This window comes from Parasteatoda tepidariorum, chromosome 3 (assembly GCF_982258835.1).
Source record: "Parasteatoda tepidariorum strain Cologne lab strain chromosome 3, Ptep-v5.0, whole genome shotgun sequence".
In the NCBI taxonomy this organism is placed as follows: domain Eukaryota; kingdom Metazoa; phylum Arthropoda; class Arachnida; order Araneae; family Theridiidae; genus Parasteatoda; species Parasteatoda tepidariorum.
Genome location: NC_141757.1, coordinates 81,572,166 through 81,597,501, shown reverse-complemented (window position 1 = coordinate 81,597,501; position 25,336 = coordinate 81,572,166). Strand labels below are relative to the sequence as shown.

The 25,336-nt window shown below is 29.6% G+C and overlaps 1 protein-coding gene across 13 annotated transcripts in view; it reads right to left on the bottom strand.

The window, feature by feature from the left end:
* The window catches only part of LOC107447961 (POU domain, class 3, transcription factor 3-A), a 467,439-nt gene that overhangs the window by 15,033 nt on the left and 427,070 nt on the right, over positions 1-25,336 (bottom strand). The window contains exon 4 of one of the 13 annotated variants that reach the window (XR_015432767.1): positions 23,732-23,750. The exons of the other annotated variants lie outside the window; for them this stretch is intronic. The gene's annotated coding sequence lies outside the window, so the exon portion shown is untranslated. Of the gene's footprint in view, positions 1-23,731; positions 23,751-25,336 lie in introns of those variants that run through there. 13 annotated transcript variants of the gene reach the window in all.

Below are 25,336 nucleotides of genomic sequence, written 5' to 3'. Positions count from 1 at the left end.
TATGGAATATTGTACAAGTGCCCCGTTTTCACATGCCATAATAAGGCAGTTTAGAGTTTCAGTTTCTTTCTAAAATCAATTTCCTAGTACTGAGCAACTTTAGAATATCTAATTTTTTTTATTTATTATTTTACTTTAATTAAAATCCATAATATGATAAAAATTCTCCAGAATTCACTTTTAAAGAATGAAACAAAAAATGATTTTTAAATAATGATTTTTTTCTAATTGATATGAACTATTTTCCCCGCCATCCCCTCACGCTGACACTATTGCCACAGTGCCATTAAGGTTATCATAATTGATAGATAATTTTGTCTTGTGAAAACGAAAATTTTTAATATAATAATAATAATTTTTTTTTAAATCAAATTTCTGGACTAAATATTATAATTAAAAATAGATTTTTTGATTTTTGACTAAACATTATTATTGTATTCTCAATATTGCAATGAAACTTTTTATGTTACGTAAAATCTTTAAGTTAAAACTTTTTATATTACGTTACTTTTTATCTACATAGTAGATTGCTAATTTAAGATTATGCAAATTCAAATAGATATTATGTTTTCAAGAAGATATCAAATATTTTTCTCGCCATCTCGTCACGCTGACACTATTGAAACAGTGTCTCTAAAGTTATCATAATTGATAGATAATTTGGTTTTGTGAAAACGAGAATTTTTAGTATAATGACAAATTTTATTTTGAAATCAAATTTCTTGACTAAATATTATAATTAAAAATAGATTTTTCGACTAAATATTATTATTGTCTTCTAAATATTGCAATGAAGCTTTTTATATTACGTTATTATACGAATTTGAATATTAATTTACATTTGAAAAACAAATCCTTAAAATAAACCTAGGAGATCAATAGCTGCGTATTTTGTTATAAGACATAATTATTATCGATCAAAATCATCAAGGGGAATTTTTTTTTCTTCCGTGAAACGTTTGTAACGTCAAAAGTAGATTGTTAACTGACTAAAATTTAAAAAAAAAAAAAAAGTTTGAAGAATTTCTAGGAAGAAGATTTAGATAAAGGAGAAAAATATTTTTTTTTTTTCCTTCTCATCTTTCTTTTCTATCTGAGCGCTCTTCAATCTTTTTCTCGCCTCGGTCGAAGAAGCGAGAAACGAAATCAGTCTTTACTAGGCAAAGAAACAAAATGTCGCATAAAAAATGAAGAAAGGAAGAAAAAATGAACCAAGAAGAAATTTTTCAATGGGGGGATGAAATTTTATCATGAAAAAAGCGGCATAAGTCGCCGCTTCGCCGAATGAAATGTAAAAAGGCGTGCCTATGTCACATCCAGAAGAACTCATTAACACCAAATTTGCTCACTTTTTCGATTTTTTTTCTCTTATTCATTAGCTAAATTGAAATCTGAGTAGTCGTTTTTTTGTACGTTACAATTATTTGTAAGTCATTTTAGTGAGACATAAAAATAATACGAAAAATGAAAAGGAGATAAAATTTTATTTCAAAGAATCTATTGCAGTTTATTACAAATATTTCTGTCGCTAAGATCCATGGTAAAATGAAGTTCGTAAAAAAAGATGTTTTAAATGAGCGAAAAATCTTCTTGAAATTCGGAAATCCTTATAATATATTTCACTTTTACACATAGCAGCTATGTATTTTATCTATTTAATAGATATACAAAATATGTAAAATTAAAGACTTAGAAATATGCATTTCAATACATGTTTTCCAATACAATAAGTTTAATCTTTGAATAATAGGAACGTAAAGACAAGATATCAAATATCTTAAAAAAATCATCTCAATAATATAGTTCACTTTTATACATATCAGCTATTTTATCTATTAAAAAAATACGTGAAATTAAATAATTATAAATGATATGCTTTATAAAATAACACATATTAACTTCTACAATTTAAAAACATAAAAAGTCAATTATTAGATGAGTCATAGTTTAAATAATATAAAGAGATAAGTTATTTGCGTTTTGTTGCATAACAATTAAGTTAAATAAAATTTCCATGAAGGTTTTCCAAATTGTATATTTTCTCGAAAGTTTTAAGTAATCGTAATGATTCGTGTTATTTTTCATATTATTTATCATAGAAAAGTTATAAACAAATAGAAAACTAAAACAATAATGAAAGTATTTTTAAATGGAGAAAAATATTCTAGTAAAATTACCGTAATGACATTTCTGGTAATAATAATAATAATTAAAAAAAAAAAAAACGGACGAACACACACACACAATTTTGGTAATAAAACCAAAATATGTGGTATTTATCAACCATTCATTTGGTAATTTTTCGGTTCTTATGGTAAAGGTTTACTGAAGATTTTAGTTCTCAAAAATATAGTTCTTATTATGACACATTTAGTAAAAAAATACAAAACTGAAAAATAAATTTAACCAAATAAGTTTTAATACCATTCTCTAAGAAATCATGATAAAATTACCAAATTTTGCCATATTTACTTAATTTTATCACATCTTATAACACTATATTTTATGATTTATTTAACCAAAACAATTATCAAAGCGGTTCGGTGAAAATTACTTAGCCTTTTGGCGTTACCATAGAGTAGATACATTCCTAATTTGCTTCTTGATTATTACATTATACTATGTATATTCATAGTTTTAAGTAATAGGAGATTTAATGATATAACATACATATTTTAAAAGTAAGTTTTGATTGTTTTTTTAATTCATTGATTCATTGATCATTGGGCTTTAAACGAACAAATGATTTCTTAAGACAGTAGGTGCACATGCACTGAAGAGCCAAAACAAAACTGGTATACCTGCCTAATATCGTGTAGGGTACCCTCGAGCACGCAGAAGTGCCGCAACACGACGTGGCATGGATTCGATCAATGTGTGAAGTAGTGCTGGAGATAATTGACACCATGAATCCAGCAGGGCTTTCCATAAGTGGGAGTAAGAGGGGGCAGGGATATCTTCTGAACATCACGTTGCAAGCCATCCCAAATATATTCAATAATGTTCATGTCTGGGGATTTTGGTGGCCAGCGGCACTCTTCTGAATTTAGACACTTCCGCTGGCCACCAAAATCCCCAGACATGAACTTTATTGAACATATTTGGGATGCCTTCCAACGTGATGTTCAGAAGATATCCCCACCCCCTCTTACTCCCACTGGTTTATGGACAGCCCTGCAGGATTCATGGTGTCAATTATCTCCAGCACTACTTCACACATTGATCGAATCCATGCCACGTCGTGTTGCGGCGCTTCTGCGTACTCGCGGGTACCCTACACGATATTAGGCAGGTATACCAGTTTTTTTTGGCTCTTCAGTGTAGTTAATGAGACTACTGAAGAAATATGAATCAAAGATAAAAATGTATGTTAATTACTGATTATTTAAATTGCTTTTTCAAACTGTATTTATTAAAGCTGATAACTCTTGTACATTTAGGAAAAACTAACGTTTTAATACTTTTTTAAATTCAAAATGTTGATTACCTGTGGAATTTTAGAATTTTTATAACAGCTGTAAGCGTATATTTCCGAAATTTTTTTAATGCCTCTGCTTCTCAGCTGACACTTAATAATGATTTGTCTAACTGCTTTATTAAAGCCAAGTTCAATTTAATTATTAAAACAATATTTTTCTACTAACTTAGCATTAAAAAATAACTTCTAATGTAGCAATATGCCAAGCATATTTTACAAATTATTTGTAATTATTTTATAAATTTTTTGTTAAAACTTTATATTTATTATGTTTTAATATCAAATAAAATAAACATTGTTAAGATAATTTACTCAAGATAGTATGTTTAGACAAAAATTAGTTCCATTTTATTCTACTTATTTTTCTATTATATACATTTTATCTCTTTTCTTTAAATAGCAATAAATTGAATAATTAATTTTACGAACTAAAACTCGGGCAAAAATAACTTTTCTGTTAAAAAGACTACTCAAAAAGTTTTTCTCTAATTTAGCTTATATATCATTCAAAGTAAAGACAAACGTTTAAATTAAATTTTTTTTTTTTTATATACGTTCAAAAGGATGACTATGAAGCCTGATATTATAATCAGTAATTATTTCTTTTATAGTTTTTAGTGATTATGATTCCTTTACTTATTTTTATAAATTTACCACAGCATTTTTGATAAATTTATAAAAACGGCCCACACTTTTTTCTTTTATTCCCCGATATTCATTAGGTTTTTGACCAAGAAAAATCGAAACAGAGACAGACAAAAGTATTTACTACGTGTAAAAAAAAAAAAAAATCTGAACTGAGAACTGAGTAAAGGAATAAAGAATCCTAGTAATGCTATTTAGTAGATTTAAGTAGATTTAAGATTTTAGCAGACTAGAGATGCATTAGATGCCTTAGCAATCACAATCTTAAGAAACAAAATGCGATAAAAAAAAAACTAAAAGTAAAAAAACTCTTATACTTTCGTCGAAAATCTTGACTTACATGGTAAAAGTTGTTGAAAATGTCTTTTCAGTTTTCAATTACTAGTTAATTTCCAGTTTTCAATTAAACTATAGCTTGCAGCGAACAGGAAGCTTGCTTTTGTAATTTTTATTCATTTTTTTGTCTTAACAAATTTCATAGTGTATAATAAGGGCATACGTAACAAACTGCTTACTCTTTTTCTTTTTTTCTGGGCACTTTTCAAAACTATGTATGTAACTTAGTTTTTAATAACTCGTCTCTCACAATGGGGGATTTTTCTTACTGGATTAACTGAATTACAAAATCAAAATCTTAATATTTATCACAAATTTAATACTTCTGAGCAAATTAAATACTACTAGACATTGTTTTGACAATTGCAGGCTTGTGCTTGTATAGAAACTAAAATGTAAAATAAATAAGTAAATAAATAAATAAAAAATAAAAGATGTTTTATAAATAAAAGATGTTTTGTAAAAAATAAAGATGTACCCTAGCCGGCTGAACTTTATTTATTTTTTTTTTTACGTAAACAAGAATTTATATTATTGACTTGCTAATTATATGTTCTTTTTAAAAAAAAAAATTTAAAAGCGGAACTATAAAATTACTCTGTGTCATCTACCTCTACTAAATTCCGTACATGATAAAGAATTCCCGGAACAACCCATTGTGAGCCGGGAGGGGAGGGAGGTCATGTAAGTTAAGGCTTTAAAATTTCGCGATCAACTTCATGATTGAGCCAATGTGTTTAGGATTGTGCATAAGTCACCTGTACTTCATAGTCAAGCTAGTGCCCTTCAATCTAAAGCTGAGTGAACTTCCAGCTGAGGAACAAACCCCTATCCTTCGTTTTGTCTGTTCCTATTAACTATTATTTCATATATTTAGTGTAATGTTAGTAATTAAAATTTTTATTATTATAATTACCATGATTATTATTATTATTAAAATTACCATAATTATTTTTATAATTACCATTATTATTATTATTATTATTATTAAAATTACCATAATTATGATTATTATTATAATTACCATTATTATTATTACCATAATTATTATTATTATTACCATAATTATTACTATTTTAAATTTGTTTAGTAGTTGTATGACTATAGAAAAAGTCATAAACTACTAAACAAAATCTATAAAAATCAAATCGAACGTTTGCCGGTTGAGATTTTGACCAAACGAATCGAATAAATAAAAGAAAAGGAACAGTAACGAGAAAGAAGATCAACTGACAAATGATGTTTGGATAAGTTTGTGTGGTCAGTTTGAACGATTGCGTGAGGAAATTCAATCAAGTCTTGACTAAGCTTTTAGACTTTTTTATTCTATTCGTTTCGGTACAGATTTATTGGTATAAAGCTAAGAATCTAGTAGAAGTAAACCAAAGATGTATTAAGTACTACGTATTATTTCTTAAACGTCGTTAGACATCATAAAACGCGTGACAAGTGAATGCTTAATACTTTTCGACAACTTACATAGACTTATTTCTAAATTTTACTAGCAGCGAATAGTTAAATATATAATTCCAAGTGTTCAAATGTAATTGAATAGTATAAATAAATTTAACAGAAGGCATTTATTAGAAATATTGGTGGTGTTATAAAATATTCGACTTAAATTATGGTATGAAGTACCGGATTTAATTTCAGATTTTTCGTAAGAGTTAACATGTATATAACGAAAATTGGTATAGACTACATTGATTCTGAATCATGTAGAATACATATCATTAAAATTCAACCATCTAGTTTAAATTTTATTTCATTCAATGATAAAATTTTATACAGTGATAAAGTTTAATTTATGTAGTTGACAAAGGCTAACAGCTATTTTTAAGCTAATTTATTTTAGGGCTATTTCTAAGCTAAAGTATCGAGCAACATTCTATTATTTTACTCTCGTCAGAATTAGTTATTGAGTAGCAATAACACTTTTTATTGTAAAAACTGAAAAATTATAAAAAGCTGTAAGTTAATCTGAATATATTAAATTGTCTAAATCGTAATAGTTGCTTATAATTATTTAAATTTCTGCTAATTTGGAAAGGATTTGCAAATCAATCCCTACTTAGATTTCTATTTCATTTTTTTTCTATGTACATAGACTATGTAAAACTTTGATTATTTTAGTAGAATTTAACAGGAATATGAGAATATGAGACAGGAATATGAGACAGGAATATTTAGTAGAATTTAACAGGACTATGTAAAAAATTTATGATATCTATTCGTAAGGGAAAAATGTAGTTAAAAACTTATTATTTTACGTTAGAAAAACTTTATCAATAAGGTAGCACAAAATAAAATATTTAAATCGCTCTAACATAATTCCCGAACCCAGCCAAAATATTACGGAGCTTTTTCACCCCCAAACTTTTTCCCCTTTCGTCCCTGGGTAATCCAAGGCGAATCATCATACCCGATCGAAACAAATTTTCCTTTAAAGCTTAACAATATCAAAATATTTCCCCAAAGGTGCAATCGATTAGAGAAGCACATCGGATTCGTGTTAAAGGGGAGAAGAGGGATTTTCTAAAAGGAAAAAAAAAGGAGGGTGGAGATACGAGAGAAAGAATAAGACGGAATAATTTTTTCCAATGCAATAAGAATAGTTCGTGTCATGTTCCATCTGAATTTTCATCACCAAAACTGTGTGTGCACGCGCACATTTTGTTCTTTTTATTCTCCTTTTCCATGTTTCCCTCTCCTTTTGTTTCTTTTGTGCCCTAATCATTCGGATGGTTGTCTTCCCACCCGAGCGACGAACACTTCATCGGATGCTTCATTTGAGGAAACAATGAACGGTAGCGATGGGTAGCAATTCACTGAAAATCCTTTTTAGTTCCAACTGGGGACCGAAGCCAAATTGTAAAAGCCTCAAATAGAAATGGGCAGCTGAAAGAGAAGGAATAATTAAATTCCTCATCACACTCTCGAATGTCTAAGCTTGTTTTTATCCCAATGTCCATTCTGAAATCCTTGTTTTCGAACTTGAAATATAAAACTGTTTTAAAAATGTGTGCATTCAAAAAGCATCAAGATATTATCTGTAAGAAATTAGGTTTAAGTAGTTTATTTTTTAATTTTTTTATGGCAGAGTGACTTTTAATAAAAATGTGAGACTGAAATTTGTTTAATGACTCTGCACAACACGAAATATTTTTTTTTCTTAATTGAATGATTTGTAAAAATTCGTTTTACAAACTGATGAAAAATTAAAACATTGTTTGAAGAGATCAGCGTTTTAATAAAAACAATTTTAAGATTTCTTTTAATGTATTAAATCTATTGTAATAAACAAAATAAAGTATATAAGATTCATAAAGTATGACTTTAATTTTATTTATCTAAAAGTTACCCGTCTTTTAATAATTTATAGAGAAACTAAGAGATACACCCACTAACAACTTTTCAAAATATCGATTTTATTTATTTATTTTTACATTTTTTAACAGTATTTTAAACAGAAAAACGGGTTTAGCGATTTCAGCTCTAACAAGCCTAGCAAATATAACATTTGAATCTTATCTTACCAGCCTCAGCCAGCATAACAATATGGTTCCAGGCCTTCCTATTTTTAGCTTTCAACTTTCAATTTTTCACCTTCAAGGTGGTTAAATCTTTGGTAATATTGTCCAACAATTTCTTTTTCGGTCTTCCTCTTAGCCTCGAGTTCAAGTGTTTCCAATTCAAAAGTTTTCTTAGATATCTATTATAATTTCATATTTAAATGTATCAAGCCATGTTCTGGATTTAAGAAATCGAATTATATTTTTTCTTCTGATTAAAAGTTCACTATTGTTTCGTATTCTCCAATGTGCATTATTTACTGTAAAGCTTGTTTCGTATTCTCCAATGTGCATTATTTACTGTAAAGCTTGTTTCGTATTCTCCAATGTGCATTATTTACTGTAAAGCTTGTTTCGTATTCACCAATGTGCATTATTTACTGTAAAGGGACAGATTCGCACATAAATGAGCAACATATGTAAGAGATTCGTTCATTCGCTTTAAAGAATACGTATTTTTTTTAAACATAGTTCTTCGAAGCTCTTCCCCCTAGAAAAAAAAGCCACCGTTTAAGTGCCTTACACTTGAAGTAAAGCAATAATTTTAAACTGAAATGGCATTTTGCTGTAAAGAATTATCTAGGCTTTAGAATTGACAAATAACTTAAATATTTTAAAAGTTTTTAAACTTTTTTAAAATCTTGAATTTGGCGACATTTTCCCACCTAGATGAAAATTATCAAATTCAATGTCTCATTCCTATTTGTTGCTATTTTTTATCAGCGCAAATAATATAGAATTGGAACAAGTTCTTCAGTAATTAAAATTTAGACCACAAACGCTTTTAATTTTCTCAAAACTGTGGCTTTACTGTACAATGAAGTTTTGCATCATTTTCAGAAAATGCATAGAGGGCGCTGGCGAAAGATAGTCTAAACTTAACCTAACAGTCACTCTTATGACTGTTGTAAACTCACGAAACAGTCACGAAAAATAGCATATTATTCGCAAAACAGCATCATTTCATAAAGTTAGAGAGCCTTTCAGAAACAGCCTTATGCTTCATTTGCAATTAAGTATTTGATACATTTGAGCAATATATTTAAATAAATGTTTCTTCATTCTATTTGTTATATGCTGCTATTAGGTTTAAGTTTATTTTCATTTTTTAAAATTATCATTAAAGAAAAAAATGAGGAACTCAGAACAAAATCGATGGAATTTGAGATATACGCGATATAGAGCTCAATAAATTTTTACGTAGCAAAAAAATTATATACCGAGAAAAAGTTGCATTTATTATACCAATACATATTAAAAATTGTGTTTAAAGCATTTAAAATATTTAGTTTAATAAGAAAAACCCAAAAGTTCACTCAAAGGGTTTTGTGAGCTTCTTTAAGTGTGCTTCTTACTCAAACAAATTTCTTAAAAAATTACGATTTTGGCGCCGTTCAAACATTACGTAAGCACCAAACGGAGGGTGGGGTTGAAGATTTGCTTGTTTTTGCAGACAAGAGTGGAGGAAAGGTAAGAGCAGTGCTTACATAAGGAATCAAAATCGTTTAATTGATCCCTTAATCACTTCGGATAAATTTCAAACTTGGAATAGCATTCGGAGAAGAGAAGAGTTGGAAAAAAATTTCTCAAAAGAGTTTCAGAGATTCAGAGTTTTGACCACAGAAGAGAAACTCAAAGGATTCCTTAAGATTATTCCACTCACACTTTCATGAAATGAATAAAAACGTAAGTTCTGCTTCGAGCACAGTTGCATCTTTTATTTGAATTTAATCCTAAAATTAGATTATTAAAATGAAAGTCAAAGTTAAAGCGAAAAACTAAGATGGAAGTGGTACAGCGATATTCTTACGTAATCATGGAGGAGTTTTAAATTTGCTTGTTTTTGCTGACAAGTGGGTGGGGAAGTTCAAAACAGCAAAAATATCATTTCGTAATAGTTGACTGACTCCTTTCTACAGGAGAATATTCAAACGAAATGAGCAACTTGAACAATTTAAAAACTGGCCCAGATAAATCTGCCCAAAAAAGCACCACCATTCAAACAACAGATTATAAACATTTTTAAATCATAAATGTTTGACTCTTTTGACTGAAATAAAAAATTGCTTTTCTGCAACATCTAAATTGTTTCTAAAATGAAATGTATATTTTAACAATTCAAAAGTGTATTAGTAAATGAAACAGTTGAAGTAATGGCGATGAATAATCTGTTGTTTAGAAAAGCCTGAGAAAGGCAAAGGGACTTAAAGGAAGAGTCCATGAGAAGGAATTTTGAAGTCGCAGGGGGGCTGAAGGAAGGCGTTTATTGCGGCTTGTCAATTCTCGGGCATCGATCCAACCACGTGTTATGAAATAACAGTTGCGGTGGCTCGCGCGTGATCCGCATCCATTACGATCCCGCATCGATCGGATGGAAGAAGTAATACGCAATTGAGACGTCGCAAAGTGTAAGTCAAGAACTACGCCACTGACCTGCTTTTTACCTCCCTTTGCAACAATCTTGCTTTACGTTGTGTTTTGCCAGTGGACATTTTATTTGTTGCATAAATGGGAGGCCAACACATTGTTGAAAGAATTCCTCAGTCTATGACTTTGAATTAAGAAGAGTGATGTACATCACAAGTAGTTTTGCAGTTTTTTTTTTAAATAACATAATCACAAGCGAGTTTGCGTTTGAGACTTAAAATGTTACACTTTTAACACAAACTCCCAATGGGAATTCGAGTTAGTTAGCCAATGTGCTAATCAGCCTGAAATCCACACACAAATACTTCAAATTCTTCCTTAACGTGTTACTTTCCTGGCTCTAAAGAGAATGCTAATTCGCGGGAGAAACTTTTCATGGTAAATTTTGTTTAACCTCCTATGCTTATTTAAAGAAAAGTGAGTTCAGGCAAACCTAGACTAAACTATGAATTTTCGAATGCTGAAAAATGCTATTATCAAAATATCGGCTGGCAAACAAATTGTGGAAGGATTTTTTTCCCCACAGCGTAATCCTGTGATGTTTTGAAAACATTGCAGAGATTCCAACTGTTTCGGACTCAACGAAATATTTAAAAAATAGCACAGAACTTTAACTAAAATTTTTAGATTTCTATTTAATCTTGTCAACTTTTTAACTCAACTTGCCAAGACTTAACACGGCATAACTGTAACAAAGTAGAGTTTCATACAAGCCTTTGAATTCTTTAAAAATAGTGGTGAGTAAAAACCTTATAAACCTAATTTAATAACCAAGAATCATGTATTAAAACACAACCAATAGCAAATATTTATCCACGGTCCGGAGCAAGTTGGAATCTTTGACACCGTTTCAGCACATAAAGTTTCATGGTTTACTCTATGTTTTAATGGGGGTTTACCTGCTTGGTTTTTCTAAATTTTAAATTACATATGTAAGTAAAAGAGTATTTGTCATGAAAGGTTTCTCTCGAGGTATAGCGTCCTCTTAACACGTGAATGTCGAAATGTTGATTTCAAAATTTCTGAATAAAATACTAATTATTTTTGTCAAACGCTTTTTACGTATTTTTGTCGTATTCTGTCACAGTGGACTTGGGTAGAAATTTTGTATTATGGTATCAATTCTACTCGTGAACTTTGTATTACTACTATTATCACAAGGCTCTTCACGTCTTTCGCTTTAGTGTCTGTGAGAGTGAATTTTTGTGATAAAAAGTTCGACCCCTTTTTGATTAGCTAGACCACTCAAATTTGTACTGGAGTTCTGTGCCTGATCAAAATGCAAGTTTCAATCCTTACCTGATCACTGCATTTTACATCCCCAAAATTTCCAGTAGAGTGTTTAAATCTTATCTCTGAATCTGATGATAATGCAAGTTTTAGTTGTTGTCTTCTCACAAAAAGCAGAATTAGTTATTTTTTTATATAACATAATAGAATTCATTGCTTTTTATAGCAAAGTAAAATTTGTTCGTCATAGCTAAATAGAATTTATGGTTTACCGGAATACCGACTAACCAGGGTATTTAAATCTCATCTGGAGCTCTGTGCCTAATGATAATACGATACAACAATAGTTTCCTTACTACTACAAACTGAATCTCTATATTATCGACAAAAGAAATTATCAACTAAAATTCAGACCCTTTTTCTGACTAGTTAGTGTGCTTAAACTTTTGCTGCAGCTGTGTCCTGAATGACAATACAAGTTGCAATCATTTCTGACTGCTATAAGCAGAATTTATCTCACCTTTTATCACCACAAATAGAACTAATCCACAATTAAAATTTCAACCATTTTTCAACTAGATAGAGTGCTCAAGACTCCACTGAAGCTCTGAACCCCGATACCAGAGTAGGTTACAAATGTTTACTAAATGAAGTAAGCAACGTTTATCACCAATTGAAATTTCGACCTCTTTCCAATATTAACGGAAAACTAAAAAATACAAAATAATTAATGAATAAATTTTTACAAAAAAAAAATAATACTTCAATGGAAAACTATTTATTAAAAAAAAAAGATTGATTAAACCAATGCATACAGTTGACCACAACAACGCGGAAATTTGTGTATTTTTTTTAAAAAAAAAGAATATTTTGCTTGATTTGCTCTTTTACTAAGCTTTTAAATTTACTATCAAATTATGAGAATAAATACTCTCGCTCATGCAAAACAAACTTGTTATGCAACATGTAAAAAGTATAGCAATACATTCGATACACTGTACGAAATGAAATTTTGGTGCTTAGTTTCCACCATTTTCGAGTTGAGACAAATTAAAAAAAATTTATAGTGCATTTAGTTACATATTTTATTTACTTTGTCACTGCTATAGTTGTTCATTTTTTGTTTATTTATTGACAACACACATTTTTATGCATATTAGAATCAATTTAAGGGCTTCATTGCATATAAACATTTCGTTTAAAAAACAAGCAAATTTTTAGTTATATATTCGCACTAATTCTGTCAAACATTTGTCATTTTGTGAATTTTATGTATATATATATTTGCACAATAACTAGTTTTATAGCTCGTTAATAAATCTTTTTAAGAAATTAAGATTTTAAGAAATGAATGACATAACTTGTTTTTAATTTATGACATCGTTGTTCTTATTTCAGTTTAAATAATTCCTAAAGGAGCACCGTTCCAGAATAAATTATTCTGCTTCTCTTATTTAGTTGATAATTTAAAATGTATTTTTTAAATATGATTATTCGTATTGAATTCTGTGATGATCAAAATGATAAGTAACAATTTCGAATGAGTAATAATAAATAAACAGCATTTTCTGTCGACTTGTTCGCTTTAAAATATTTTTCGAAGGTAAAAAACTAAATTAATTAACTCTCATTTCAATACAAGTTAAAAAAAAATAATAATAATACCACCACTCAATGTATCTGAATGTAATTCGAAAGTAAATCAAGTATAAAAACTTGCTACTACACTGCTTAAGCGTGTTTTCTTTATTCAAGTTTCTAAAAATAAAGTGCAAAAAAAAAAAAATAAATGAAAAAAGAATCTTTTCAAAGAACGAAAAATAAAACTGAATTTAAAACACAACAGCTTATTTTCATTCATTTAAAATTCTTCAATAAAAAAAAAGCGTGATAAATAACACTCAAAAATGATTCATTCACATTTTCAAAAAGTCAGTCTAAATATTTAACGTCATAATTAACCACCAATAAAACCAAAGAAGGGAGGGGGAAAGCAAAATTAAATTTATTCCCCTTCTTTATCATTTTCCTTCTCAAATTTAATAATCTTTTACAACTAAGCTTTAATCCTTCAGTAAAATAAAATTAAAAAAACGAGTATAATGATAAACACAAAGAAAAGATTCATCTCTGAAAAAAAAAAAGAATATAGGAAAAAAAGGGGGGCTGAAAATTCTGAAACGTTAACTGGAGCAAATGAATCCCCCCTCCACAACATTCAGTACACAGGAGAGCGTAGGGGGTTTAGAAAATGGGGCGCAAGAGATCCCGCCCTTTGCAGCCCCAACCCCCAGCACTGTGAATTCATTTGCATCGCTAATAGGCTAGCAGATCGATCATTTGATCGTGGCTCCTTCACCCACCCCTTCTTTTCTCCCCCTCTTCTTTGTGGTTTTAAGTCTGGACCGCGGACCTTTAAATATGGCCGCTGCTTGGCATAAATTATAGGTTCCGGGTCTCCCCCAACAACTAGCTACTGTGCTCGTTTTGGTTTGAGTTGTTGGAGGGGGGTTACTTGAAAGAGGGGGTCATTGATTGAGAGGGGTGTAGGGGTATGTGTTTGGATTTTCTCAACCACTCTGCAGGGGCTGCTCGTCATCAGTTTTCTCCTAAATGACTGGAACTAAATTTTAAATTGTGCTTCGTGTACTAACTATTCATTAACGCATTAAGAGTGAAAAGCTTATTAATTAAAGGAATCAGAACAACCAATCAAAATCTCTAGACAAGGGTGTAGTTTCAAATTTTATAAAAAAAAGTTTGAAGTTTAATTTGGGCATGAATGTGAGTAAAAATATAAACATTTGCCTTTTTTTTTTAAAAATAAAATCTATGGATCTTGAGGTATTGTGGAGATAAATCACACTTTTTTCTCTTCCTAAGGTGACATTTTTCTTAGTATTGTTTCCAAATAGGTACTTTAGGTGTTTTTAAATTCATTTCTATTGTATACTCGTACTTCACATAGAAACATCTTATTGTTTACAGAATTTGTTTTACACCAAACAATCCCTTGAGCAATTAGAAAATATTGCTTATTATTACATGGCCCCAAACTCTTCATTTCTAATAAATAATTTTTAAATTTAACATTATCCAAGATGTGCTAAAAGAAATTTATTTATTCGTCAAAAACACAATTTATACGCTTCAGTTAATTCTTAGAATTCTCAGTATAATAAGGAAATAGTTTTAGTAAAATCTACATTTACCATTTATAAAACCTATTAAAAATAATTATTTTCTTACCCTGATAATAAAGTCATAATAAAATTTCCGTCAGAATGAATATAAAATATGTAACAAATAATAGTTTTTAAGTTATAGAAAGCTCTGAAATGGAGTAGGGCTAATGGCCAGGAGTGTTCCGCTATAACTTGTTCAGAAGCACACGAGGAAATATTTAATAATAGGGATGTGTCCCCAGTGGCGTATGACAATGTATACTTAAAAATATTTTTTAATGTGAACAAGAAGTATAGCTTAAATGGAAGGATAATAAGTTGATTTAACACCAATCTATTTTTAATTATATTTAATTTCATTAGTTATCTAACATAATACTTTACAGTGAAAACATTGCATTTCACTCCCATAGTATTTATTCAAAAAATAAAATGGCATAACGTTTACTTTATATGCCTGCATGCAAATTTATGTAAATATACAGAGAAAATTATTTAATAAAGACAGAAAGGAGTTTAACATATATTGAGAAATGCTGTTTAATAAAAACAAAAATTTACGTACTCAATATTCGTAAAAAGCATATTCATAGCTGTTTTAAAATTAGATTTCTCAGGAATTTTTTGATCGATTTGGCTCAAATAGTATTGTATTTTGTCATGTAAAATTACATTCGTTAAAATGACAAAAATTGTATACTTATAATTTAAACTTTTTTTGACTATCATTAAAAAAATAATATAAAATTGTAAACATTTACTAAAAGTTATTTTTTGCGGGGAACTACCCCTGAATAAATTAATTTTATAATTATGTGCAAATATATTTAAGGAGTCAGAAATCCGTATCAGTCGAAAAAAAAGTATGTTTATTCAGAGAACGTACGTCTTTGTGGTTGATTTCGTAACTTCAAATGCACTGATTAATTAGCATTATTTGAACTCACCCCCTCGATTGAGTCCGATACGGTGAGGATCCAATCATTAAATCAAAAGTTATTCAAGGTAATCCGTTTTTGTTTTTTTAAAATTTATTTTTTAGCCTGCACTATCAACCCAAATCAACCTAACTCTCTATAAATCTTTTGTATTCGATCTTTTCCTCATGAAATTTGCTAGAAATCTATGATGGCAATTGAAAGTGATTTTGATGTTAATATGTTGGTATTATAAATAAATAATTTTGTAGAAATAATGCAAATTTTTTTTACTGACATTTTACTGAAATAATTTCGTAAAAATAACCTAGATATTAAACAAATATGGGACTTTTAAATGGATATAAATATAATTACAGGTTTCAAAAATCGTAAATGGTCTCAAAAATGTTTTATTTCCCGGAGCCCCAGTGACCTTTCCACGGAATTCTAGGGTTCCGCTGTGCATATTTTGGAATTAGACGAATAAACTGACTAGACGAATAAACTACAACCTGCGTCGAACTACGACGAATAAATGCACAGCCGTAAACAATTAAGAATTTTTCGTAGCACTTAAATTTTTGTATTTATTTTATTTTGAGTGATAAATTTCTTTTTAATTATTGGATATCGAAATTTAATTTATAATAGTTTTAAAACATCTAAATAAATCCAAGTTTTTCTAAGCGATAATACGTTAAAACCCAGGCAAATTAAAAATATTTTTATGAGCAATTTTATTTCAACTATCTTTTCACTGCAATTTAGAAAATTTATCCTTGAAACGATTAAATTTAGGCAGGTATGTAAATACTACTACTACGATGAAATCTTATTTCCCGCTCATATGTTTTTCCCATAAATGAAAATGTGATTAGGTAAACCGTATTTTTTAAAACCGGTACACTATTGCAAAATTTTAGTAATTATTTAAAAATAATTTCGTAGTATATAAGTCATAGTGTATAAATCGTATATATGTGGGTAAAACCACGTTAATGGTTATGGATTTTGACTATTCACTCAGAATAAAATTAATAAATGAAATTGTGCACTTCAAATAATTTTCTTTTTCTAATTCGATGCAAGAATATTTTCTTCAATCATTTCTTAGGTTTTCATTAAAATTAAAAATAATAGTAAGTAATTATAATAAATAATTATAATAAAAAGTAATTAAAAGCTTAACAATTGAAATTTTCTTTTAAACAGTTTATTTGTTGAATAGTTTACTCATATATAAAACGAGATCTTTTGAATAGGTTTACAGAGTTTGACTGCTGTGAAGTTTAATATCTAATAGCGAATTTATAAAGTAAGTGTTATTTTAAATATATATTACTTTAAATTTTTACTTTATTATTTAAAATATTTATTGAAACTCGAATAGTTTATTATAGCCGATTTCAAATACTGAAATTAATATTTATAACGACGAATTCCGTAGTAACTCAACTCGAAAATGCGAAGAGCTACTTTAGAAGATGCTATTGTCCATATTTCTCTTTTTTAGGCGGAAGAAAAGCGTATAACCTAAGAACAGTTTAGAGAATTCCATAAAAGCATTTCACATTTATTCAAACGAACACCTGTTTTATAAAAGTAAGCTTTCGTTGTTTAAAGCAATTTTTCCATAAGTCTTCCCCTTATGGCTCTTTTTCTCTTTTTTCGCGTCACATATTTGCAGAGAAAAAACCCCTACCGTGAAGTATCGTGGGCATCTCCTTCCTTCATCCTATTTGTGCATTATCGTCATTCAGAAAAGACGACGACGCGAAAATCCTTAAACATGAGTCGGCATCAAACGACTATCACTTCCTTTCCACACCCCTTACTCCTCTTCTCTTCAATCACGGACGCTGAAGATCGCAGGCTGACCACTCAGATGACCATAGACATTTTGTAGGGATCTAGTCCAAATTGAATTGTAGAGTTTTTGCCGCAATTTTTGTGATTGTGTCTTATCATAGTTCCAAATTTGGTTTCAATATTTCACTGTTTTCATCTTCTTATTACTCATTACCGAGAAATTAATCATAGGAAATTTATCTCATTTGATCTGATTTTGACCTAAATCGTCAAAAATACCGGAAAGAATATGCATATTAGAAATATATTAAGCATAGAATATTTCTTGACGAAGGAAAAAGAAACTATGCGAAGAAAAATTTATAACTATGTGTAAAAAAAGGATTAAAAAAAAAAAAAAAGGAAAGAAGAAAAAATAAACGCTATTGTTGTAGATTGTCTTGATTTTAATACATTATGATTTTTTTAAAAACAGATTTTGAAATAAATAACTCCAAAACACATTTGATCTTTTATATTCTTTACAATTATTATTTACTTTTTCAGAGTCACATCAATACAAATTACTTAACAGTATTAGTTTGCAAGTTGTATTAAGTTTGGCAATAAATTGCAGCATATATTTTCTAGAAATATGAAGTAAATGAATTATTTCATTTTCTCAAAACTCTAAATTATTATTTTTTCGTTTAAAAAAACTTATTTATTTTATAGTTCCAAAGTTTTATTGTTCATACATTCAAAATGTTATATTGAATTCATAAATTTGTTGTTTATTCATCGGTTAAAATTTAATCCTTGTGTTTTAAAAGATTTTTCCAGATTGTTACCGATTTCCTTCTGAAACAAATTTTAAAATTCTTGGAATATTGAACATTTTTATCAATATCCGTTTGTATAAAATATTTTAAACTTCAGTCAAAGTCTTTTTTCAGAAGAATTTCCAACGGAGCTTTAGATATTCTTTCAAAGTATAACTTATGCTCAAACGAGTCCATTATGGTATCGGGAATTACAAAATATCAATACAAACTCTGACAGTCTAATCCAACAGAACAAGATTCCTGGTGCCTCCATGAGCTTGCATTACAAATTCGTAGTTTCCCCCTATATACAACAGTCATTTGTCACACAACTTTCTTTGCGAAGAACCCAGCCATCCAAGTTTTGAAAAGATCCTCGTCTAAATTGAGTGTCGCGGGCTTTATAGTTATTATACTTTTTTATTCAAAAAATCATTTGTCAGCGGATTCTATTGTTGACCCTTCACAGTGTGGAAAAGTCTTAATAAACCCTCTACTTTCCAAGGGAATAGCTTTTCAAACATGGATCCCCCTCTTCGAAGTAGTCTTTGAAAAATAACTTTATAATAAGAATAATGATGAAACACACACAAAGTAGGGATGGAAAAAAAAACTTGCTGATGTCGAATGGACGGTAGGAGTCATACTTGCTGGACCCGAATTTTCTGAGGGAAGAGAAAAAAAGTTGGGACACAATTGCGGGCTGTGCCCCAAGCTGCCGGCGCAAAGTCATTGAAATTCAGCCACAGATGTTGTGCGAGTATTTGCAGTGAAGTTTATACATATGGATGAGGCTTCGGGAAAAGAAGAGGGGGTGATTTTTTTTTATTTATTTATTTTATTTTTATTTCCCGGTTTCCTTCTGCTCCCCACCCCCTCTCCCCGTTTTCCAGAGAAAGTTTTCCCGTCCGAATTTACGAGGTTGTGCCCTCCTTTCCAAGCCGATTTTTGCCTTCCCAGACTAGCGGCGATTTTCTATGGCGGTGAAGAGAGTTCAAAAAGCAAAAAGCGAGTTTTGGCATTTGAAGTGAAGTCCAGTATTTTATTTATTTATTTAAAAAATATATGATGGATTGAATGGAAATAAAAAATTCCTTTCTTTAAATTTTCTTTTCTTTTTTTTTTAAACGTGATACTTGATTTCCATTTCGTTGTTCTGTGCTAATCGTGTCATCAACAAATTTCTTTATCCGTTTAGTCTTTAATCCCAATCACTTTTTTGTACAAAAATAAATTTTTTTCATTATGTTCTTAAGACAACAGTAAAACTTTCTATAACGGGGCCTTAGACGAGGATCTATTTCCGGCAGCAATCCAAGATCTAATTTAAAAAATAACGTATTTAATATATCTGATTGAAGTATCAATGCCAGCTTGAATGCATTGCTATTTCATGTAAATGTAATATTTCCTCAGAACTATCCTAAAAAACAGTTTAAACTTTCTATTCTTTCTATCTCAGATTGAAGATACCTAATTCCAACAGCAATTAAGGATCTAATTATGATTCGTGCATAAAGCATTTCATTTCAGTTTTTGATTTCAATTTTATTGTTCCTAATATATCTGATTCAAGAATCAACTTTAGTTTAAAAATTCGTTGTACAACTTTAGCTCAGTATCATCAGCTCTTACGTGTAAAAGAAATATTTTTTTTCTTCAAAATTTTCCTAAAAAGTAGTAAAACTTTTGATTAAGGATGATAATTATTAAAACAAATCCTTTTATAAAATATTCCATGTAATATTGTCTCATCAAAAAATATTGTTGTTTTTAAAATGTTCTATAATATTCTCCCGAAAAACAAATATTATTAATAATTTATGTGAGTCCTTATAAATCTTGCCAGAGCTTTAGTCATAAATATTGATTATATAATAATAATAAGGCAGTTTTGCATAGTAAAGGAAAGGTTAGAAGCAAAAACTAATTAGAATTTTCCATCATTAAAAAGAATCAAAACAACATCTTAAGGCAACAAAGTATCATTAGGAACTATCAATTAACGAAAAAAACGAGGTTATCATTTAATTAATCAAAACTACAGAGTGCAAATAAAATATCCGTACGTGAAAATTATGTTAGTAACATGCATGCTGTAATTTTTTTTACAATCAAATCAGTGAAAGCTCGGTTTTATCGACTGTAAAAGTAAAATATTCGATGTGAATTAACGCCATTTAAAATTAACAATTTTTTATTTTTGTTTACGCACGATGGGCCTTCGCCCCATTGAATTTAGTTTAGAGCTTAGTTTTTATTTTGACTCTCTTGCAAGTAAAAAAGAAAGTAAATTTACATTATTTTGATTTATATATTTATGACAATGTTGAATATGAATAAATTAAATTATGCGAAAAATTTAAAAAAAAAAAAAAAATCGATTGCCTCAATTGCTTTTCGTGACGGTGATTTTTTTTTTAATTCGGTAATAATTGTATGTTAATTTACGTTTCACACGCAATTATTTATAGTCAGTTCTTTTGTCTTAAGTTATATTATACTTTAATCTTTGCATATTTAGGACAATGCTGAATGTTAGCACCATTAAATTATATAAAAATTGAAAAAGAATAATTGCATCAATTGTTTTTCATGACGGTTACTATTTTTTATTTAGTTTGTAAATTCGATAATAATTGTATGTTAATTTACTTCTAATTATTTATAGTTCATTTTTCGTATTATAAATATTTTTTTGTTTTAAGTCATATTATAGTTTAGTGTTCAACTGTTTAGGACAATGCTGAATGTAATATTATGTACATATATTATGTAAAAATATTATTACATTATATTATGTAAAGTTTAAAAAAAGTCTATTGCATCAATTGCTTTTCAGGATGGTTATTTTTTTAAGATTTGTTGATTCGGTTATAGTTGTATATTAATTTACTTTTCATGACTAATTATTTATAGTTAATTTTTAGTCTTAAATATATTTCAGTTACTACAGTGCGATATTATTTTTGAAAATTCTGTTTTAAAGAAATAGAAAAATTTATATAGTTATTATTATTAATTTTTTTTTTTTTTTTTTTGAATTTAATAAAATAAGAGAAGAACTAACTTTTAATAAATTTTGTCCCACGTTTGTCTCTTGGCACATGCAAAAAACAAAATTCAAGATAACGTCATATTTTAAGATTTCGAATTGAAATAAAATCGATATTAAAACAAATGATAATAATAGTAGATACCTACCAAGAATATTAAAATAAAATGACAACTACAAAACATGACTTTATTTTTGGTTTAGACTCACACAAAAATCAATAATCAGAAAACCTGTGATGTCTTTCTTAGCAAATCTTTCAGCTAACTTTGCACATTCAAATTCTCCCCTTTCTCTAAACCAAACATAAAGGGGGACTCCTTTTTAATGTTAAAAGGACCCTTCCCTACTCCGAGTCAAAAACAAGCGACCCGTGCGGTGATCTTCAAAAGGAAAAAAAAAAGAGATATTCGATGATAAAGGCAACATTGATTGCAGAAAACAAGTCACCAACAACTTCGAATAAGATATATAGATAAATAGGAAAAAGCAGGAAAAGCAAAATTCACCCCTTCTTTTTGAAATACCGGAAAAATTCAGATATTGGAAATAACTCGGTTCACCTCCAGGGCTAGGAATATTATCGAACATTCCTCTATGCATCTTTTCCTTCTTTTTTTTCCCGACAGCTATTGGAGAGACTTATATGGGAGGTGAGGGGGGGGGGAGTTGCTCGACACCTGAGTTTGAGCTGCCTCATTAAGGCCAACAATAACGAGGGGGGAGGGAGAGCAAACAAATCATTATTCAACTTCCTCCCCCCTCCACTTTTCTTTCCTTCCGTGATTGTTGCTATGCCAACAAATCTGGGAAGTGTCACACCCCCGCATTGTCAGCGTTTTCTGCTCTTGCTCTTCTTCTTCGCCTATCTTTGCTGTTTTGTCTTTATATCTTCTTTTTTTTTTTCGCTCTCAGCATTTTTGGGTGAAAGCGACCCGAGTTCGTGTTCGGTGGTTCGTATTCCACCACTCTTTTTACCTCCTTGGAATTATTTCTACTCTCTTGATCTTCCAGTGTGATGGATGATTGGAATAATAATTTTTTTTTAAGTTTAGAAAGTTTATGCGGTTAAGAAGAATGTCATTTTAGGAAGTTGCGAGCAATTCGAAGAAGTTTGTGTAGAGAAAGAAATATGTATGATAAATTGGATGTTCCATATTTTTCTCATTTCAATCAATGGATAATGTGAAAAGAAAATAAAGATTAGGCATCGATAACAGTTATAATTTTGTTTTAAAAGTATTATATTTTAGATTTTTGATCAAAAATGGAAGACTTAGCATCCTTTTGGGAGTTTGAGTTTCTGAATCCTATGTTTAGAGTTAAACAAGCGTCAATTCTCAATACCACATTATAAGAGAAAGCTGATTTTGTTCTGGACATTAAAAATTTGCTAGTTTCAAAAATTCTGAAAATAAATTCATAATTTTTAAAAAAATTCATTAAAAAAATAGAAAGAGAGAGGAACATAGAAAATTTTTCTTAATTTTTTTATGACACTTTATAATTGTAACGTACATGCCATAATTTTCATCAAGTACCATTGCTCAGTTAAAAAAGTTTTTGAATACAGATTGAGCTTTCCAAATTGAAAATTTATTTTAAATACTATTTTACTCTTAAAAACTAAAGTTTTTTTTTTGTAATATCAGTTCAGTTACATTAAAAAATAGAAGAAACAAAAAACAGTTTGTTTACCATGAAACATACACACATTTTCCTCCAAAATGTAACATTGTTTTGAACTATAAGGTTGTACTTCCTAATATTCTAATTAATAGCTTAAAAAATCTATACACTATATCAAAAATGTGTGCCCCAATATAAACATTTATTTTCACCTGGCAGATGTTTCACATGATTACTTTGTTTCCCTCCCCACTTACCGATGCACTACAGTTCTCAACTTTTACCCAAGTGTGTGCTTGTAGTTTAAATACAATAGTTTTATCTTTTTAAAATTTAGAAACTAAAAAATATAAATGTTTTTCGAAAAAAATAATAAATTTAAGAACATAAATTACTTCTAGATTTTAGGCAATCAAAATCAAACGAATGCTGATACAGTATTGAAATATAGAAGGTTTCTTATAAATAAATTTCCATGCGATTCAAAATTTCAAGCAAACTTAAATGCACATTCAGATAATTTAAATTTGGAAAGAACATTTAAGTGAACTAAAAACGTAAGAGTTTTTCATACTTTAAAAATTTCTTGAGTTCATACGTTTCTCTTGACCATTTAGAGTTTGACTGTGACGTGTTTCGATTCGCAGCCAATGCAAAATTCCTTTAATGATAAGAGTAAATATTAATAAATCATCTTCCATAACAATAAAAATTCTTTCATAATTTTTGAGCAATTGTTAAATAATTCAATTAACATCCATTGACATTACTAAAACAAATGATTATTTTGTTAGTTTCTTATTTTAGCTTTCTTAAAAGTATATTCTCATCCCTTTAATTTCAATTTTCTTTTATTCCACAGTTACATGCCAATTGTCGTTAATAAATTCATTTTAGACGGGAAATATATTCTCTTTCTTACAATAAGGCAAACAAATGAGAAAAGTATCTAAAGCACTGTGACTTTTTAATTTTCCAAGTCAGTTCTCTAAGATAATTTCTTCTGTGAACAGATAAAAAGAATTAGCAGGCGACTCTGAAAGCAAAACAATAAGGATTGTTTTTAAGGCCTGTTCCCCCAAATCTTTAACTTTAGAAAAGACATACTTTCCTTACACGTTCCTTTTGGCTTATTTCAATTAGTTTATCAAGCTGAAATGCTACTCTTTCATCTAAAACTCAACCAAGAAAATATCCTTCTCTTCTCATCCTTTTATCCATTCGACGCCGAAGAATATATCTTTTGTTCTAAAGACTCGACAAAATAATGAATGCGGCGTAATGTTCCAACTCCCGCTAGGGCTGGAAAACTTAATATTTTCCAGGAAAACACACACATCGACTCAAGACATCGAAACAAAGGTACAGCGGAAATTGATTTCTTTTCATGTCATTGTAAAAGAGTTTTTTTTTTTAATCTTTCTACTTCGCCAGAAATCTTTGAGGTTTGGCGAAAGAGTAAACATAGCGTTATTTTCCCCTTTTTATATTAATACTTTAGGATGTCATTGAAGATGAGTATGAAAACCATACTCATGGGGGTTGAAAAGGTAGTAATACACACGCGTGTTTATTAAAGGAAGACCTCTCCCACACAGGGTGCCTCTTATTCATCCGGCAGAGTTTAGCTTGCTGCTCTTTCAATTACACAGACACGGACGCCTTGGCCTCGTAATCTCTTATCTCTTTTGATAAAGGCAACGCCATCGACCGCCAACCATCCCCCACAAAACCCCCATTCGGTCTGCATTGTTATGTTAAACGAGTGGCAGCTCTTTGTGAATGTGTGCCTGCCCGATTATTCACACTGTTTGCTGGTCCAAACCGATTCTCTTTCTGTCTCTCCAGAAGCTCTCTGGATGGATAATTGGAGGATCTTAACTCGTTGCTAGGTGTTATGTTGTTGGGAGGAATGTGTTTTAGTCTCCTTTAGAAACAACAACCATTTGCAAGCGAAAAGCTTAACGTCTGCCGTACCCTAGTTTTCAGTGTCTTTTCGAGCCAATGGCTAGTGATTACATTCTAACTGCTGATACTCTCTCTCTCTCTTATGCCATGGTAGCGGAGTTAAAGATTTCTTTGGTTGATTCTACCGAGGGAATGTCGGCGTGAAATCCATACACTGAGTAATTTAATTGCAGTAACTTAAATTATTTCAATAAAGGGAGAAGAGTATTTGAGGAAATCCCCGAGGCCAAAGACTTATAAGCTTTAAGTTTTACGAGTGTATAAAGAATAAGAACAATA